Below are 22,374 nucleotides of genomic sequence, written 5' to 3' on the forward strand. Positions count from 1 at the left end.
AGTAATAATTTCAACAGGATAAAATGACGCCTATTCCTCCTGCTCTCTCTACCGCCAATATACTAAATCCAGGTTAGGTAAGGCCCCTCGTACTAAAGGTTTTAAGTGGCAAACCTTTTCACTACAAAGAGTCTCCCTTGAGCAAAACAGAATCGTCTAAAGGGCCAACTATGAAAGAAATAGGTTACCGTAACGAAGAGGCTAAGACGTGACAAGCCCTTCACTTCAATGATATAATATTTTCTTGCTACTTTAAGATGATTATACTGACCTTCGGAGAGGACTTTCGCACCCGAGAGGTCAGGCACACACAGAGATTTTTCCTAGGCTAAATTACATCGTCTTGAGGTAACAAATATACAGTAAATGAAGAAGTCAAAGATGAGCCAAAGCCAGAATGCCGATATACGCTGCAGTATTCCGGTAGCCAATGAATTTCGCTGTACACAATTCCAATCATCGGTTATACAATATTCACACACTTATCCCACGGTTCACTGACACACTATACGGTATATATTTTAATCATTCAATCCTTTGTTGACATTTCTGGTAAGCTGGTGCCTAAAATAACGTTAATTTGTAAGTTTTGTTTTGTTTTTTCTCTTCTGCTGGCTAACTCAAAAAAAAAAAAAAAAAAAAAAAAAAAAATCGACTGACTACACGGCATTTCTGTTTTGGAGACTAAAATACTGTTAATTTATTTATATCTTTTGTTATGATTTATCTATTCTGCCGGCAACTGATAAAGAGAAGACAAGGGGGTAACGATGTATTTATTTTAACTGATTACACAGGCAAGATATTCCACTGTTAACCCTCAAATTTTACCTCTTACTGAAAAAAAAAAAAAAAAAAAAAAAAAAAATCGCAGCCTGCACTTCACCCCAAACGAAGACTTGGGTCCGAATTCTCATCAGTTAAGGACGCTCCCTAACACTCTTCCTTAGCGATTTATTTTTTGGATATAGCTAGTCACCATACTCTGCACGTTATTTATTCAGTGTATGACGATATTACAATTAAATAATATAGAGGAGGGCAGTAAGGTGTACGCAGCAAAATAAATCGCTTAAGAAAAGGTGTTAGTGAGACTCCTTAACCGATGAAATACGAGCCGTGTTGTTGGCAGATTGAAGCAGAAGTCAGGGGATTATTTAAGTGGCATGGGAGGATTTGCAGTAGGTCTTTCTCTGGGATAGATATGTACGCATCTCAATATTCCTTTACGATACTGTTATATATAAATTAACGACTGACTGGAATAACATCATACGCTAATGCACGCAGATGAGGGTGCATTACGGTACCATGTTATTATGCCAGATTAAACTTTGTACCGTAAAGCATGATAGGGTACGATATTATTACGATAGTGTTGTACTCACAGGTGGAAACGAGACACCTGGGAAGGGTACTCACCTGTGGAAAAAGAAAAATGGTATTATTAGTATCATTACGCAATTGCACTGTATGGGTATGGAAAGAAAATTTTACAACATAATGGAGTTCATAAAAAAATTGGTCTAGACATTCCTATTCAAAATAAAACAGAAAAAGAAAGAAAAGAGAAATCAGGCAAGTAAACCATATACCATTTCTCAACTCGTAATAATAATAATAAAGCAAGTGTTACATTTTAAGAGCCACTTACACATATCTTCAGTTTACAGCTACAGGTCTGGCATATTACAATAACTACAATTATTAAAGACGAAAATAATTATACCTCGAACGCGAATGAGAAATATATCAGCATAATTCATCTCGTTGCTGGCAAGATGTGGACGATAAGATCACACACACACACACACACACACACACACACACACACACACACACGGATATATATAGACTGATGGATGGAGATACACACACAGACAGATAAGACACACACAGATAGATTGATCACACACACACACACACACACACACACACACACACACACACACACACACACACACATACACTCCTACACCTGACCCCTCCATAATAGGCCAGCATACCGGCGCTCACCACGCAAAACACCTCCTCCTACATGCCACCAACCCAGTATACACAACACCCCCACATATGTATACATCAATACACATAACACCCCCACACATGTATACCCCAATACACCCCCCCACACACACATGTATACCCCAATACACCCCCCACACACATACCCCAATACACTTAACACCCCCACACATGTATACCCCAAAACACACATCCCCACACATACTCCAATACACATAACATCCCCACACATGTATACCCCAATACACACAACACCCCCACACATACCTCAATACACATAACACCCCCACACATGTATACCCCAATACACACAACACCCCCACACATACCTCAATACATATAACACCCCCACACATGTATACCCCAATACACACAACACCCCCACACATACCCCAATACATATAACACCCCCACACATGTATACCCCAATACACACGCCCCCACACATGTATACCCCAATACACACAACACCCCCACACATACCCCTGACACACAACACCCCCACACATGTATACCCCAATACACCCACACCCACACATACCCCAATGCATCTAACACCCCCCCACATGTATACCCCAATACACGCAACACCCCCACACATCTAACACCCCCCCACATGTATACCCCAATACACACAACACCCCCACACATACCCCAATACATCTAACACCCCCCCACATGTATACCCCAATACACACAACACCCCCACACATACCCCAATACATCTAACACCCCCCCACATGTATACCCCAATACACACAACACCCCCACACATACCCCAATACATCTAACACCCCCCCACATGTATACCCCAATACACACAACACCCCCACACATACCTCAATTCACATAACACTCCCACACATACCCCAATACACATAACACCCCCACACATGTATACCCCAATACACCCACACATACCCCAATACACACAACACCCCCACACATGTATACCCCAATACACCTAATCACACTGCTCGACTCTCCTATTTTCCCCTACGCTGTCATTTAACCCCTTCACCCCGAGTAGGTGTCATTTAGGTGTATTTTTGTTACCTCCAGACGATTTTGTTTTCAGGTGATTTTTTTTTTCTGTTACTATGGGTCTAGCTTATATCTTACTCCTCTAGACTGACGTCTTTCTAAAGCTGAAAAAAAAATCGTCTGGAGAGAGCAGGGAAATATGGAAAATGACGTAATTATGGTGAAAGAGTTAAGAGGAGAGGAGAGGAGAGGAGAGAGAGAGAGAGAGAGAGAGAGAGAGAGAGAGAGAGAGAAACTATCTACAAGTACACTGATCCATTGTGATGTTGTCAGGTGTTGTCAATAAGGCAGGTGGATATCCCAATTAGTGACAGGTAAAAAGTTCCTTGGTGTTGTCAGTGTCGTCAAAGGCGGTGGAAGTCTCGGTTGGACATGTATAGTGTTCCCTGGTGTTGTCAGGTGTTGTCAAAGGGCAGGTGGAAGTCTCAGTAATACAGGTAACGTGTTCCTTGGTGTTGTCAGTGATGTCAAAGGCAGGTGGAAGTCTCGGTAGGACAGGTAAAGTGTTCCCTGATGGCGTTGTCAGAGTGTTGTCAGTGTTGTCAATAGATGTCTCAATTGGTGGCAGATAAGAGCCTCCGATAGCCTTCTTTGGGATGCGTCAACTTCAAAATGCCAACTACCTTGCCTACAGCTGTGTTTATGCTAATGCCGCAAAGAATAATAATAATAATAATAATAAGTTAACATCTTTTCCTAAAGCCGTGAATACTACCAATATAGCTAAAACAACAAATACAAGAACTAACAATAACAACAACAACAACAACAACAATAATAATAATAATAATAATAATAAGGGTGAGTCGCTTTCTCGTTTCAATGGATTATTTCGCAAAACTTCTTCCATACAAGCGATTTATTTATCCTGTTACATTACAAGCCCGTCTCTTATATTAACTTCTTAACATCGACATAAGAAATAGTTTGTATCAATAAGGAACATCGCAGAGGAAACTAGAAAACACATCAGAGCGCATACCTCCAACGCCAATCTAAAAAAAAAAAAAAAAAAAATGACTGACTAGTGTAATCCCTCTTTCCTACCAGGAGGATGCTTTTACGGTCTCTCATAGTCAATTAATTCTACGGTCCGAGCCTGCCCTGTTTCAAAGTCTCAGGGCACATAACTCCGCCAACGCCATCACATTTTATGATTTACTCCTTTATACGGATCCAGACCCACCTCAAAATCTAATCAACTCTTCCTTCACCCTCTGCCCACCTGTCCACTGCATATCACTGAATTCCGATAGCAACTTCTCGAGATATCTTGTACACAAATAAACAGACACGGATGAATGCATGACCTCTGTACATCGCTGACGGAGGTAAAGATCATGTCAAGTTTCCGGAGTCAAGAATAAATGTGTGTGTGTGTGTGTGTGTGTGTGTGTGTGTGTGTGTGTGTGTGTGTGTGTGTGTGTGTGTGTGTGTGACCTATGACCTTTACAACACCATTATAGTCAAGAGAGATTCAGAGAAAACCTCCAACTGTCAGAAAGCTAACAAAGATAAACTAAGAATCACACAGGAAACCCCCACCCCGTCTCTCTCTCTCTCTCTGTCAGGCCCTGTTAAGTACCGTAATGGAAAAATCTCTCTCTCTCTCTCTCAACGTCAGGCCCTGTCATGTACACAACCATGGGGGAAAAACTCTCTCTCTCTCTCTCTTTCTCACCGTCAGGCCCTGTGAAGTACACGACCACAGTGAAAACTCTCTCCCTCTCTCTCTCTCAGGTTATGCTTTCTCGCTCACTCGATTTTACTCAGAAAGGGAGCCATCGCAACGAAAGGGTTAACCTCAATAATGCTTGCGCCTTAACCCCTTCAGTCCGATTACGTATTTCATAGCCACTAAAAACTCCCAAGATAGTATCGTGTGTGTTGAGGGGACGGCTCAGTCTGCCGGTGTGGGCGTGGCACTGGGAGTATGATGAAATGATGCAGGACACTAACACTGACTCAGCCGTTCCCTCTACACACACGCAAGACGGACTGCTTTGTATGTTTTTTTTTTGTTTTTGTTTTTTTTAATGCATGGAAGAAGGAACCAAAGGCCAGGAGCCCGCAAACCTTATACCCTTCCTACTTCTAGACGTTTTCATTCATCTTAAGAAGACGTCTAGTACTGAAGGAATTACTTGAGGTTATGACTAGTTTTCATGCTCTTGGAGTGCTTGCAGTGGTGAGCAGGCTTGAGTCGTACCGTACTGCTCCCATCTACTAGGAACAGACTAGACAGGTGCACCCATAATAGAAAGGCCTACTAGCAGCAGTCATATTAAAAGCACTCCCCCCACCTGAGTTATAAGCTAGCCAGGAGGGGCATACTGGCTATTTCCTCCCAAACAAACCATATGCAGTGTTACAGGCTGATGATGACGATGATAATTATGATGATGATATCTCTCCAGCTACAAATGTCTCCCCCTAACACAAAAGCATCGTCTGGCAGAAGCAAGAATAAAAGGAAAAATAAAGTCACAGTACTAAAGGAATTACAGAGAAACATGATACCGTAACTAACACTAAGAAATAAGATATGGTTACTATGGCGACCTTGGTACCCGCACAAAATAACTCTGGAACCGATTACATACATAACGATTTGCAGTTTAAGCAGCATAATTATGAAGACGATTTGCAGTAAAAAGTAGGTAAGGCAGGCAGAATAATAGGAAAGTGTAGTCTGTTTAAAGATATAGGCTAGTCAGGATATGTTAATTAGGTCTAGTTGATAGCGTTGTAAATAATAATAGTTTATATGTACTAGTATAGAAAGTGTAGTTTATGTTTAAAGATATAGGTTAGTCAGGGTATCTGTTAAGTCTAGTTGATAGCGTAGTAAATAATCTATCTATCTATTGCCAGACGCCTCAATCCCGTTTGGGGTGGCCACAAACAAATCGCCTCCAAGTCGCCCTGTCCCCCGCCATTTCACTGCCCTGCTCCCAACTCACACCCCCCTCTCTCATATACCTCTCCACCCCATCCCTCCATCTCATCCTCGGCCTCCCCCTCCCTCCTCCCTCCTCCACCTCACATACACTCTCTTCGTCAGCCTTTCACCCTCCATTCTCTCCACATGGCCAAACCACCTCAGTGTGTTCCTCATAACGCTTCCTATCACATCCACATCCACACCACAACGCTCCTTTATATCCTCATTCGTCAGCCTGTCTCTCCACGTGACTCCACAGGCTCCTCTTAAATAACTCATTTCCACTGCTCTCACTCTTGACTTGTGTCCTTCCAACAATGTCCAAGCTTCACTTCCGTACGTTAGAGTTGGTATCACAATACTGTCATGTAGTAACTTTTTCACTTCCATGCTCACTTCCCTGTTTCTTATCACTGCTTTCAAAGAACCAGCAACCTTTCTTCCCTGCTGTACCCTTTCAAGCACTTCACCCTCCAAACCTCCATCCTTACTCATCACACTACCCAAGTACTTAAACGTACTCACATTTTCCAATTCCTCACCATCCAACCTCGCTGTACATTCACTAACTTCACCTCTCTCAAAGACCATCACTTTACTCTTCCCTACATTCACCTTCAGATTCCGTTTCTTACACTCTCTCTCAAACTCATCCACCAAGCCTTGCAGCTCCCCTTCGTCTTCACTCAACAACACAGTGTCATCTGCAAACAACTGTACAGGGAGTTTCCAAACACTATCCTCTCTCACCAGGGCCACTCCAACATCCACTACCCTACCTTGTACCTCTTTTATTACCCCATCCATGTACAGATTGAACAACCATGGAGACATGACACATCCCTGTTTCAAACCAACTTTCAAAGAGAAAAATTCACTTAGTTCACCATCCACACGCACTGCAGCCTTCGCACCATCATACATACTCTTCACAGCATTCAACAACTTCCCATCTACTCCATATATTCTTAACACTTTCCACAATCCTTGTCTATCCACCCTGTCATATGCTTTCTCCAAATCCATGAAAGCCGCATACAACTTCTTTCCCTTCTCTAGAAACTTTTCCACTAAAGATCTAAGAATGAATATCTGATCTACAAAACCTCTTCCCTTCCTAAAGCCTCCCTGTTCTTCTCCAACTAATTTCTCTGTTCTTTCTCTAACTCTGTCTATAAGTATCCTACCATACACTTTTCCTATTATACTAAGAAGACAAATGCCCCTATGATTACCACACACTTCTTTTTCCCCTTTTCCTTTGTACAAGGGAATAATTATACCTGACTTCCAATCCTCCGGGACTCTACCTTCCTCCCAGGCCAATCTGCACATCTTCCACATCCATTCTACTAGTATATGGCTAGTTTTTTTCATAGACGGTATTGGCTGTCATATAGTTTTTTCGTATCACTTGCTAAACATTTCAATAACGCACCGGAATCTGGGAGTAAAAATAAAGATTCTCTAAATAAATCACTTACACTGGTTAAGCACGTACCGCAAACACTAGGTAAAAATAAAGACTAATTAATAAATTAATAAAGGTGTATACCGGTGCCGCACATGTATTGTCGCCAAAGAAAGTCCTGTTATCTCACCTGCTCTTCTGTCTACGGTCTTCGGAAATAAGTCTCTTGAATCCAAAGCACAAGACACAGACGACACAGATCTATGGCCATGTAAAAATCTGTCAGTTGCTACCCTTGAATCAGAAGCAAATGACACAAATGACACAGATCTATGGTCAAATAAAGTAATCCGTGTCAGTTGCTACTCTTGAATCAAAGCAAATGACACAAATGACACAGATCTAGGGCCAAATAAAGTAATTCGTGTCAGTTGCTACTCTTGAATCAGAAGCAAATGACACAGATCTATGGCCATGTAAAAATGTGTCAGTCCCTACTCTTGAATTCAGAAGCAAATGGCACAGATGACACAGATCTATGGCCAAGTAATCAGTGTCAGATGCTGTAGACTCACGACACTGATTTGCACAGCCCATGGAGAGAGAGGAGAGGGGACAGAACTTTTGCTGTTAGGTGTACAAATATCACCAAATACTTCAAAATTTGCTCACTCGTCGTATCCTATCGTTTATAAAGGCTCAAATATACCTGCATGCTAGCTTTCTACGCTGCTCGATCTCTGGCAGCCTCCTTATTCGTCCCTTATCCCTGAGATCACACTCTTTGACCTGAATCCCATACCTATAATCAAATAATCACTCAAAAACCCGAATAATCACTCTATAACCATTAATTTCGCCTGAAAGAAATTGTTAAGCGTTCAGTGCGTCAAGAGGGTAAACATCAAACACAATCTACTGCTCAAAAAATGAGAGAGAGAGAGAGAGAGAGAGAGAGAGAGAGAGAGAGAGAGAGAGAGAGAGAGAGAGAGAATTTCACCTTGCGTTATGAGTGCAAAAGGTGAACAGCGGTGACGTGAGAAAGAATATCAATAGGTATGGTGGTGATGGTGGTATTAATAGTAGCTGTAGCAGTAGTAGTAGTAGTAATAGTAGATGTGGCAGCAGTAGTAGTAATAGTAGTTGTAGCAGTAGCAGCAGTAAACAGTAGTAGTAGTAGTACAGTAGTAGAAGTAATGATGGTGGTGGTGGTGGTGTTAGTAGTAGTAATCGTGGTTGTAGCAGGAGCAACAGCAGAAAATAGTACAGTAATAGAAGTAGTAGTAGAAGCAGTAGCAGTAGTAGTGATGGTGACGGTGGTAGTAGTGATGGTGGTAGTGGTGGTAGCGGTGGTGACCTTTTGTGATTGGCTCAAGAGCGCCCCACCGGACCACCTAGGGTACACACGCTACGCCCTTCTAAGATGCTTCCCTCTTTATCTACCTCAATAGTTTATCTACCTCTTGGTCTACCTACATCTATCTCAACTACATAGCCGATTCAATATCTATTTATTTTATTTAAGTAACTGTCTTGTAATCTATCAACCTACATAGATGGGTCTCTAAAAATCAATCAACCTACTGATATACCTTCATCTACCTTCCTACCTACATCTCTCTCTCTCTCTCTCACAGACCACCCACCCAGGATACAATCAGGCACCTTAACACTAAAACAGGGTCTTGTAATTCTCTCTCTCTCTCTCTCTCTCGTTGCCAAAAAAATTCAAACACACACGCGTGCACACGAGAGAGAGAGAGAGAGAGAGAGAGAATCCCTCAGACCTGGCCCACATCCGTCACTCTGATGCCTTGTGCGAATGAAATGACGTGAAATAATATAATAAAATAATTTCTACGCAATAACTAGGACGTCATTTACCTCCAGACGATTTTATTCAGCTTGGGGGAAAATACTGGATGGGTTTGAGCCTTGGTTAACCCCTTCATAACACCGGTGATACTCTCCTAGGTTTTAAAGTAAAGGTGAAAACATACAGAAGAAACAGAGACAGGACACACAAGGGGGAAAGACGAACATGCAAATATACATGCATAGGCTACATACATACATAAATATATACATACATACACAGGGTACACGTACAGATATACAGTTAGACAGGGAAGCACAACTAGACATACAGACAGACAAGGAGACTCAAGTAAACAATCCGACAGAGAAATGGAGAGGGGCGAGGTTTAGAAACACAAGGAGGTATATAGCCAGAGAGGGCGAAATTCAGACACACAGAGAGACAGACAAGGGTGAGATTCTGACAGACAAACATGATGAAGTTCAGACACAGAATGAGACTGACAAGGGCGAAGATCAGACAGAAGACAGACAAACAGACAGAGCCACAGGAAAATGAGAACACTGGCAAGCGTGAAATTCCAAAAGACGGACAGACAGAGTTGCGAGAAGTACTGTGAGAAACAAACACACAGACGGCCGGATGTTGGTAGGTTAAAAAAAACAGAGTCGAGGGTCAGAAAAACACACAAACAGAGCGATGTTCAAACAGACGAAAGGATGTAGGCACAGATATACAGGAGCGATATAAAGGCAAACAGTTACACACACTTAAGAGGACTAGGAGACAGACAGGGGAGAATATCAGGCTGACAGAAAAAAAAGACAGACACAGACAGATAAGCAGGTAAGAAGATAGACAGTGAGACAGACTGACAGACAGACAATGGAAAGGTTTAGAGACAGGACGGGCAGAGAAAGACAGACGGGAAGACAGAGAGACCGACAAATTGGGACACACACACACACACACACACACACACACACACACACACACACACACACACACACACACACACACACACACACACACACACACACAGGGTTACTAGCAGACACACAATGGCGAGGTATAATCAGACACAGACAGACAAACAAACAGACAGACGCGAGGATAATGTTTGCTGCATCTGCCCCCACCAACGATGATGGACGTAATCAGGAAAATACAAAACGCACGAATTTCCAGCTTCACAAAAATGCCCCCCTCCACACACACACACACACACACACACACACACCTCATGCACAGATGAACAGCTAGTAGGCGACTGGTAATGCTGTCTCTCTCTCTCTCTCTCTCTCTCTCTCTCTCTCACACACACACACACACACACAGACACACACACACACACTATACAAAGGCCCAGCGGTGTGGCAGTGCATGACAGAAGCTTTGGCAACACACACGTCGTTTGGGATTATGGCACGTATTATAAATGACTTCAAATATTTCGCAATCCCTTTTCTTAAGCGAATTATTTTACTTATTACACCTTGATACCCTCTTTACTGCTACCGATACAGAGGAAATAGATAAAATACAAAATAAAATACAAGAGACCATAAGCCACTTTAATATCTGTGAAGTCTTCTTACCTACTTACAGATGATAGTATTCAATTTCTCTCTCTCTCTCTGTCTCTCTCTCTCTCAACGTCTTGCGGTGGATGGAATTCTGAAAGCTATATTTACACCTCTACTGATTTTCCTCAGACCTGGCCTAAAACTGCCATCTCTTGACTGCCGAGTTATCACAATTGTACAATACGGTCCTGGTCACGAAGAAGTGCTATCGAAAGGATGTAGAGTCGTAGCACTGTCTTTTTATGCCACTGGGGTGTGTGAGGTAAGCTGCAAAAGGGATATAAGAATCTGCACCAAGTAAAAAAAAAAAAAAAAAAAAAAAAATGGTTCGCAAGTACTACCTAAAAGTGAGTAAGAATTGTCTGGAAATCATCATCATCATCATCCGGAAATAATACAAAAAATACGTCCTCGGGTTGAAGAGACGGAATACAAATCCTGCAAAGAAGTCAAGATGGTTTGGATTCCTACGGCTAATTCTCAAGGATCAACTCGTCACTTAGGTCAATCCCTGGAAACCACTTAAGTGTTGTTTTGCTTACTCTTCCTATCCCAAGACGATTTCGGTCAGCACTGAAGAGACTTGGGTTCGCGTTCCCGTCCGTTTAGGAAGCTCCCTAACACCTTTTCCAAAGCGACTTATTTTGCTTATTACATCTTAGTTCTGCGTTACATACATCCTTCCACCATCGTCACACTCTGTATCAATACCGTACAAAAGGATATTAACTACTCATATCCGAAAATAAATCGCCAAGGAAGATGTGTTCGTACCCTTCCTAACCGCACGAGAGGACCGTCCTTGGGTCCGTATTTTCGTCAGTTACGGACGCTCCCCAACACCTTTTCCTTACCGGTTTATTTTTGCAGACGGCTCATTAATAATACCTCGTGTTATTTTTGCCTTCGATGTTGGCGTTTAATATATATATAAAAAAAAAAAACATACAAGAGAGCAGTGTGACGCGTAGTACGGAAAATAAATCGCTAAGGAAAAGGTATTAGGGAGCTTCCTTAACCAACGAGAATACGGGGCAAGGAAGCGCTGGGGTGTATTATATGATCATTAATATCCCTTAAACACACACACACACACACACACACACACACACACACACAAACCCTTCTCATGTTTAATAATACCGCCCATAAATACCACGAATAACACACACACACACACACACACACACACACACACACACACACACACACAGCCCTTCGCTATCTCCTTCCACCATTCCAGTCCATTCCTAAGCTAAACAAGACAAACTGATAAATAAAAACCCCGAGATGCCGGTGCTTAATGAGGACAAAAATATCTATCCACAATATCTATCTATCTTTTGCCCGAACAATTATGAAATTAACACAAAAGTCTGAAAAGTCTATTGGGTTCCTATGATCGGATTACTGGATTTCGAAAGTCCCTTAACACGTCTTCCTATGCGATTTATTTTTGCTTGTTACACTTTACCACCAACTTGTGCGTTGTTTATGTCACTCTGCTATCGCCATACTCTTTCTTTTTTCTATGCAAGAAAGAAGGAACCAAAGGCCAGGAGCCCGCAAACCGTTCCTTCCAAGAAAAACAAAACAAAAACAATAAAAGAGAGAGCCAAATTCAAGATCCGTTCTGCATAAATGACGTGCAGAATTATACTAACCCGCCGTATCCGAAAATAAACCACTAAGGAAAAGGTGCTAGGGAACTTCCTTTACCGATGAGAATGCGGGCCTGTATCTAAGGAGTTTGCAGACTGTCCTATTAAAAAAAAAAAAAAAAAAGAGGCAGTCAGGAAATAGCAGGGCAAATACAAGACGTCCTCGGCCTAAAGGGGTACAGTAAGTGATGTAGGCCTAAGAAATTATATCAGCCTAGTATTGGAACGAGGCAGGATTCAACGTGACTATGGGAAGTGAGTGGAAGTGAATAAGTGTGAATCAACGTGGAAGTGAAAGAAAGTGGGAGTGAATGAATGTGGAAGTGAATGATAGTAGAAGTAAATGAATGTGGAAGTGAAAGTGGAAGTGAATGAATGTGGAAGTGAATGAATGTGAATGTGAATGAAAATGGAAGTGAATGAATGTGGAAATGAATAGACGTGGAAGTGAATAAAAAGGGAAGTGAATAAACGTGGAAGTGAATGAAAGTGGAAGTGAATCAATAAAACTGATGGAGAGAATTTTAGCCTAAGAATGGAAGGGAAGGTAGGTTACGTCAGAAGTGGTGAAGGGAAGTGAAAAACAAGAGGGATGAAGTAAGGTGTATATGAGACTCGGTAATGACTAACGGGAAGTGAATAACAAGTACCCTAGTATAAATCTATTTACCTTGGAAGTGGTGAAGGGAAGTGAATAATAAGTGGGATAAATTCTGGTTGCCGTTGAAGTGGTGAAGGGAAGTGAATTACAGGTAGCACAAACTTATATAACAGTACCTTAGAAACAGTGAAAAGAAGTGAATAAGTGTATAAAGGTAAGCTACGTTAGAAGAGGTGAATGGAAGTGAATAGGCTGTGGTGTAAAGGTAGGCCTATGTGACAGGAGGTAACGGGAAGTGAATAATAAGTGGTGTAGGCCTAGGAGACAGGGATAGGATGATGGTCAAGGTGAGAGGAAGTGGATGAGTGGTAGGTGACGCTTGAGGGGCAGCAGTGAAGGAGTGGGGAGGTGGATGAGTGGTAGGTGATGCTTGAGAGGTAGCAGTGAAGAGTGGGGAGGTGTATGAGTGGTAGGTGACGCTTGAGGGGCTGCTGGGAAGGAGTGGGGAAGTGGATGAGTGGTAGGTGACGCTTGAGGGGCAGCAGTGAAAGAGTGGGGAGGTGGATGAGTGGTAGGTGACGCTTGAGGGGTAGCAGTGGAGGAGTGGGGAAGTGGGTGAGTGGTATGTCATGCTTGAGGGACAGCAGTGAAGGTGTGGAGGTGGATGAGTGGTAGGTGACGCTTGAGGGGCAGCAATGAAGGAGTGGGGAGGTGGATGAGTGGTATGTGACGCTTGAGGGGTAGCAGTGGAAGAAGTGGTATTGAGGTAAACTGAAATTCACACCCTTACACTATCCTCTACCCTTACTAGCCCTATCCTCCCCAGCCTTTTCATCCATCAAATTAATTACACAACAAATAAGTAAATCAATAAATAAATACACCACACATCTACACTTAAACACTTTACTTTCACTTCCACTACACATACCCGGTACTAACTTCTTTTCCCCCTCCCGCTAAACCCAAGACGAACAGAACCATGAGTAAACAGACAGACAAATATATACACGGGAATACACATACACCTATACTCAACCACCCCTGTTACCTTTCCCTTTTCCCCCCACTAACCCTACCCAGCCCAAACTTTCCATCCTACCCGCAAAAACTAGGACAAATATACAAAACTAAATAATAAAAATAAAAATAAACAAGTGAATGAAGTATTGCCACGCAGTATAATGTCCCCTACCGGATGATAACTATACATACGTACTGTGTATACAATGTGGGTATGATAATAATATGTATGTACTGTGTAGGCTACATAACAAGGGCATTAAAGACCTTGACCTTGGGAAGTTGGGAGTAGATCTGATGGTCATGGTATGGGGAACAATGGTGTGAAGTTATATCAAAATCTGTCCATGCATGTGGAAGTTACAAAGCCGACACCAAATTGCGGACAGACTGACGTACTGACGGAACCGAGCAAACTTATAGTCCCCGGCCGGTTTAACTGGTAGGGGACATAAATGAGGTCACAGCATACCCCTACACTCAACCACTGTCTTTCCCCTCCCTCTTGCTCTTCCCTAGTCAAGCTTCCTCTACTACACCTAGGAATTAACCTCTCTGATCAAGGTATGTACTTTACTTCTAATCTTCCTACTTCCAGATAATTTCAGTCAAGATGGGAAAGGTTTACCGTCGTGAAGGGGTTAAAGAAGGCTAAAACTAACACCTCCAGTCTCGAAGTCGCACCTCAACTTAGTATGGTACAAACACACACACACACACACACACACAAAATAAAGGAAAAAATACTGGTAGGTTATTCTGCTTGAATGATCTAAAAAGAAAATACCCGCAAAAATATGAGAGAGAGAGAGAGAGAGAGAGAGAGAGAGAGAGAGTTGGGTAGGTCGGGTGGAATGGAGGAATGAAGGCGTGGGTAGAAGGGGAAGGGTGGGGAAGGGGGAGGGAATGAAGAGGGGGGAGTGGGATGGGGAGAGGAGGAGGAGGGAATGGGGTGTAAGAAGTGGGCAGACGCTGCAGGGTAAGGTGGAGTGGGGAGACGAGGTGCGGTGGGGAGGAGAGGGGAGGGGAGGGGGGAGGATGGGGAGAAGACCAGCGCCCCAAGACTTAAATAGGCAGCCGGCAGACGTAAGAAATATGTCAAGAGGGGGTTAAATAAGTTACCTAGTTCTTTCACCTTAAAACCTTCACCCAGGCGACTTATTCTGCTGCTTTTAGACGCTCATATTCAGCTTAGGAGAGAGATTTCTACGTAGATGGATTAGATACAACACTACCGGATAGCTAACGTCGTGAATGAGTTAAGGTGTTAGGATTAGTTATGGTGTAAGGGTTATACTGATTAGCTCGTCTTTTCTTGGTCCTTAGCCCACTAGAAAAGGCTTGTAGTAGCGATGACTATGATGATGATGATGATGATACTTAGTCGAATAATTTGGCTTTAAAGGCAATAACAACGACGACGAAGATGATGATCACAGCTAATAAACGTTGATGATGATGATGATGATGATGATGATGATGATGATGATGATGATGTTGATGATGATGATGATAATAATAATAATAATAATAATAATAATAATAATAGAATTCCCTCGACACTCGCCCGTCTATGATTTTTTTATCAGTGACCTTGACATCTGACCCACGACCTTCTGACCTAGATATGATCAATCGTTAGCCTGTCGATACAAACTTTGACTTCTGGGTGACGACATGCATGAGATTGGGCTCAATAAGAGACAGACAGACACAGAAACACACACACACACACACACACACACACACACACACACACACACACACACACACACACACACACACACTCACACAAACAGGCATGACCCAAAACATCCTCTACCCGCTACTCGGAAGGAAAGTAAATAACATGTAATAGATTAAAAACAATTCGGTTTTCCACGACTGCCTAGGCCTACTAATCTCATCTATATTCCGTTCGCTTCAACTTGGTCTAAAACTGTCATCCCTGCATCTTGAAAGCTGAGCTGTAACAACACCTGAATATGGTGCTAGTCACGAAGAAGTGTTATGAAATGGATGCTGAGACGAAAAACTGCCTTATTTCTTGAATGCTGACCTGCAAGAAGATTATAAAACCTGACTGGCGCTAGTCACGAAGAAGTGTTATGAAAACGATGCGCAGCCGGAGAATTGCCTTACGGTACCGGTATTTCTTGAATGCTGAATTGTAACAAGACCATAACCCTTGCATGTGGTGCTAGTTACGAAGAAGTGTTATACAAAGACTGGAGCCGTAGTATTATTCATTCTGTTACTGAGCTACCGGTACGAGAAACAAGTGAATGAAGTATTGTCACGCAGTACAAAGTCCCCTACCGGATGACAGCCATACATATGTGCTGTGTATACAATGTGGGTATGACAGCATTACGAATGTCCTGTGTAAACAATAAGGGTGTGTAAGGACCTTGACCTTGGGAGGAGATGGCTAGTTGTTGCGCGCCACACACCGTCATGGTATAGGGAACAATTGTGGGAAGTTATATCAAAATCTGTCAGTTCTGGTGAGTTACAGTGCGGAGACGAAATTGCAGACGGACTGACGGACCATGATCTATGACGGACGTACTGACGAGCGATACTGACGGAAACGCGCAAACCTATAGTCCCTAACAGGTTTGACCGGCAGGGTACTAATAAGCTTCAAAAGGACGAAAATATCCGCTGAAATAAACGAACTGCTGTACAGGTATATTATGTGATGATCCATGTTCAAAATTATTACAATCACCAAGCAAGAAGTTTGTTCAAAATAATTATAACACCAAGCATCAAGTTTATCCACAAATTAGCTCAAGCACCGTGCAAAGAGTTTATACAGAAATTTAGTTCAATCACCAAGCAAGAAGTCTGTTCAAAATTAGTTCACCTAAGCAAAGAGTTTGTTCAAAATATTTCAATCACCAAGTAAGGGGTTTGTCCAAAAATTAGTTCCATCACAAGTCCTTCCCCTGAAAATGAGAGGCCAGGAAAAACACAGCCGGAGAGATGCTTCATAATCTAATACATCTATACTCCGTTCACTTTAACTTGGCGTGATATTGTCCTCAGGCAGTTTATTTCAAGTGGTTCAATGGCAGAATATGAAAATACTATTTCCGTGTGTGTGTGTGGGGGGGGCTACATATTCTAGTGTTAATTTCTTGTTACAGCTCAGCATTCAAGATAAAGATGACGATGTTGGGCCAGATAAGACACTGAAAAAAAAATAAAAATAAATAAATAAATAAAAAAAAAGGCCTCTACCCAACACAGGACAGGGTAATAAAAGCACAGTCAATTCTAGCAGGTTACCATGAATCATTTAACTCTCAGGTTTGCGTAAATGTCGGCAGAATAAAGTCATTTGGCATCGGATGAAATACAATACCGTACTAGAACTGTCCCACTCATGAGAACACTTCAATTATCAACGGTATATAAGGTACCAGGTAACAGCAGGTAATGGTTTGTCATCACATATAACCTCGTCTCCCACAGCCTATAGAGAGGCAGCCATAAAACAACAAAGGAAGGGGTTAAGCCTACAAGAAAGTTGCTACCCTGGGCTATTCTACAACTGACGTTAGGCTACCATTTGGGTCTAGGGCTAGATAGGCTGGGCTAGGTTGCGCTATTAGGGTCATATATGGGATAATGAATGGATCTCTCTCTCTCTCTCTCTCTCTCAGTTTCCTTTTAATACACCTTCTCTAATTCGTGTGTGTGTGTGTGTGTGTGTGTGTGTGTGTGTGTGTGTGTGTGTGTGTGTGTGTGTGTGCTCAGTAACTCAGCCAACGTAAATTTGTGAATACAGTTTAATTAACGACGATGAAAAAGACCTTGGAGCCGGCCTACCTACCACGCTGCTAATAACAACGGCAGGTCACTCGGTATACTGATAATACAGAACAAAACTACGATAAAAAGGTCGCTGGTAAATGCTATACGGTAATGTACAAGTATACGTGTAGGCCTATGGGTAGAAAGGTTAACATACATCCAATTAGGCCTATCCGTGTACACACAATGAAAGGTCAGATACCGTATACATAAATTACGATACGGGAACCCCATAATCTATAGACTGAAACACCACACAACACACCATACTGCACTGGTCTAAACTGCAACACTACAACCACCACAATCAACCCACCACTAGCCTAACACCATTTATAGCGCCCTCTGTGGAACCACCATATACTGTACTATACAACACCGTGGATACAGTGTGCAACATCATAAAACCACCATATATACTGCAACACCACTACACCACCACAAACACTGCAACACATACGATCATCATATGCTGTACCGTACATTGTAACACTGTTCGAACACCACACAGGCTAGCTAGTGTACAAAAACTGCAATATATAAAACTGCCACGTCCACTGCAATACATACCGGTACAACAATCATACACACTGCAAAAGGATTCAACCATCGTAAACAATGCAATATATACACACCTATATAGTCTACATTGCAACAAACTCTACAACTACGACAACAGTCATAATTCACGTCACACTGCATCACTAGACAACCCAAACAGCCTACAGTACACGGTATACACTAAAGCTCCACAATTTAACTTAGCCAACAATCAGTTCACACACACACACACACACACACACACACACACACACACACACACACACACACACACTACCACCAGGCTTTACATCCACCCTATCCATCTGGCTCTAGAAACCCTCCGTCCCCTTCCACCATACAGCTAAGTATCTTCCCAGGGCCGAACAAACAAAACCCAGCCGGCCTAACCTATCACTATACAGTCTTCGTTCTTACCTACACCTGGCCTTGTATGGGTTGACACACGTGACCCTACATTCATTTAAAGCTCCCAGTCATACCTGTCTCCTGTACTTCCATTCACTAGCTAGGATACACATACATAAATATACATACATACAAACAGACAAGTATATAATACGTTAGATTCATACATAACTGACATGGGTAAAGAGACAAATAGATAAATATACATAAATATACAGTATACTGACATGTGATAAATGAATTTCGATAACTAGACAGACAGGCAGATAGCTTGACTAATAAACAGATAGCTATTCAATGTGAAGTACTGTATCACGCATTGCAAGGCAGCGGGATCGCGGCCTTTGGTTCCTTCTTCCTCACATAAAAAAAAGAAAAAAAAGAAGCATCTTTAAACCGGTTTGCGTTAACACGGGCAAAGAAATTAACAAAATAGACCTAAGCAGATTTTCCACTCAAGCACATCATTTACTGAATTTACATTTACCGTCAATATACTGGTAACATTATTTATTATTCTTTGTTTATCCAAAGAAGTATTAATAATGTCAAGGTTGTCTCATCTGATTCACATCTTCGACGGTTTGTCTGACTGCTAATTATCACTTTCATCGTGATTACTAGGTTGAAGATTAATTGCCCCACATTACCCAACAGCTCTGAGTGTGATGATACTCTATTTCCACATGTTAAATGCCCACAGCTGTTGCAAATTAGTGGTGGTTTATATAAGCCAATTACGGGGACCAGTAGCTTTGCCCTCTCACACCTTCAGTTTTCTCAGTAAATCACATAGAAAACGCATCGTGAGGACCTACTAAATTAGAGGTGTGGAAGGAGATCATCCACACACCTCTGTCAAACGCTGTATCCCTGCATCTCGAAATAATCTGATCTTGAATTTAGCTCTATTATTTTTTTTTTTTCTTTGAGGGAATAACCTTGCGGGTTTCCGGTCTTTGATTCCTTCCTTGCGAAAAAAAAAAAAAAAAAAAAAAAAAAGCCTACAAACCAAGGACAGTATTCTCGTCGGTTAAGGTAGCTCCCTAATACCTTTTCCTAAGTGACTTATTTTGCCTATTCACACCTTCCTGTCCATCTCTGTGTGACACAAATGATTCTAATACCCCCATTACCCTGCAGAGATAAGGTGCAAAAGGATATTAACCATCCGTATCCAAAAATAAATCGCTAAGGGAGAGGTGTTAGTAAGCTTCCCAACGATACAAGAATACCGCCCAGTAACTATAAACACTCCTAGGTTCCAGCCCTTCAATCCGATGACATTTTCTTCTGGCATTTTCTAAATAATTTATTCAACTTGGAGAAAAGATTGTTGTGCTGAATGTTAATAAAGAGCAAATATAATCTCTCCATTTCCGAACGTCTCTCCTAAGCTCAATAACAAGATATGATGGCAAAAAAATGAAAAAGACAAAAAACTGAAGAAAAATTAAAAATAAATGTGACCGGATGGAAAGGGTTACGTTATCTAACATAAAAACAAGACTGCTTGTTTACATCTGCCTTCGCTTACACATGGAGCTACAAAATACTTCAGTCATGTTACAGCGAAATTACAAGAGAGAGAGAGAGAGAGAGAGAGAGGAACGAAGAACGAACTAAAAATGCTCTTAAAAAAGGAACGAAACGAACTAAAATGATTTGACAACAATTAACTGCAATGGAGACTTCTTATCGTTAAAAGAAATTATTAACTCTTACACGACACCAGGGGCGGGATTCACTAATTTAAGATCAATTCGGTGTGTGTGTGTGTGTGTGTGTGTGTGTGTGTGTGTGTAAGAAGGCAAGGAAAGCTTCACGTGTTTAAGTGGCATTATTTCATATCACCTTATCATTTATTCATTTATCGTATCTTTATTAAGTCCAAAGTACACTAACACTGACTTACGTGCTGCTTCTAATGTTTATATATCGACACAGCATCACTAGCATATACGGGGATAGTGAGAAGTACCGTGAAGGATAAGTCGCTGCGGATGTAATGTTACGAAACCTCCAAAGACACAGAATACGACGCTGAGTTATTTTTTGGAGGAAGGACAAGGAAAACATCACAACCAAAGCGTAACAGCCACAACGCTGACTCACAAATATAGGATAATCAACGAAGATTTCTTTTTCCAGGTCGAAGTAGTGCCATGTGAAGTTTGTGCGTCCGCCCTGCCTTGACAATCATGGGGAAAAAATATCACTTACGACAGAGATTTGGTTCTACGTTTATTGGTGAATCAACGTCCTTAAAGGGTCGTATTCTAAGAGGGTTTGTCGATCCCGTAACTCCTCTTCCTAGGCGATTTACTCTGCATATCATTACAGCATCTTACTGTATTGGAATGCTATCGGTTCACACTTATGCCGATTTTAAAATAATGTAAACACAATGTCTGGAAATGTTAAGATGTAATCGGCTAAATAAATCGCTACGGAAAAGGTGCTACGAATGCCATCTAGAATACGGCTTAGGTGGAGATCAACCGAGTGTGTGTTTTGGTGTGGCCTTGGCGGGGTACGCGAGAAGGATATCCACATGCCTGACTTCCTTTACTTCTTGATATCCCACAAGCACATTTCAGTTACCCATTTATCTACCGCAGTTCAAGCTACTGAGTCACGGCGATGCGATATTGGCAACCTTATCCACCAGAAAAGAAAGAAAAAAAAAAACAGCATACGGAACCACAAGCTACTACTACTACTACTACTACACACACGCACACACACACACAAAGAGAAGTAATTATGTGATTATGGTAGACTCAATAAACACTATTTTGGTCTTGGAGTATCCTGTAAAGTCTTAAAGCATTCTGAGGTGGGCCAAGTTCATGAAGTGAGCGGGCAAATCAATGAAAGGATGTGGGGGAAGGCTGACACAACCCTCCCCTTACCACACACACACACACACACACACACACACACACATCGCAATCCGACATCCAAACAATAGTCTAGAAATTTATTGGCACGGCGTGGGAAAATAACAAAGCCTTCATGTTCAACGGTGTTCGCTTCTCCCGATAATTCAGCCCTAAACGTTGCAACACATACTTTGCAAATGTATACGTCAATCGTCATACTTTTCTCCTAAATGGGTGGATACACTATAATGATCTCTATTAGTCTATACAATTTGTTAGTCTTTACCGAAATGATAGTTATGATGCAGATTTCTACAGATGAAAGAACATCACAAAGTGCCAGTGTCTAGTTTTACGCATAATGCATTTACCACGCTACCCTGAAGCTGAACACTATTGGCGTCTGCAAGAAAAAAAAAATATTCATTACATAATGCTGTTTTCTACTCCATACCTAACTCAGGGTTGATGTTCTCACTGAAAACTGTACCCGTCCCCAAGCATCATCACGGTATCCATAAACAAAGTAAGCACTATTCACAGTTTTTGTCGATATCAGTCAAGCTTCAGGGTTTTCTTGA

The 22,374-nt window shown here is 41.8% G+C and overlaps 1 protein-coding gene across 2 annotated transcripts in view; it reads right to left on the reverse strand.

The window, feature by feature from the left end:
* Pka-C1 (Protein kinase, cAMP-dependent, catalytic subunit 1) overlaps positions 1-22,374 on the reverse strand; it is a 417,464-nt gene that overhangs the window by 382,310 nt on the left and 12,780 nt on the right. The gene's annotated exons all lie outside the window — the stretch shown is intronic.

The sequence above is a fragment of the Coenobita brevimanus genome, chromosome 29 (genome assembly GCF_032717465.1).
Source record: "Coenobita brevimanus isolate Jiangsu-jjx chromosome 29, ASM3271746v2, whole genome shotgun sequence".
Taxonomy (NCBI): domain Eukaryota; kingdom Metazoa; phylum Arthropoda; class Malacostraca; order Decapoda; family Coenobitidae; genus Coenobita; species Coenobita brevimanus.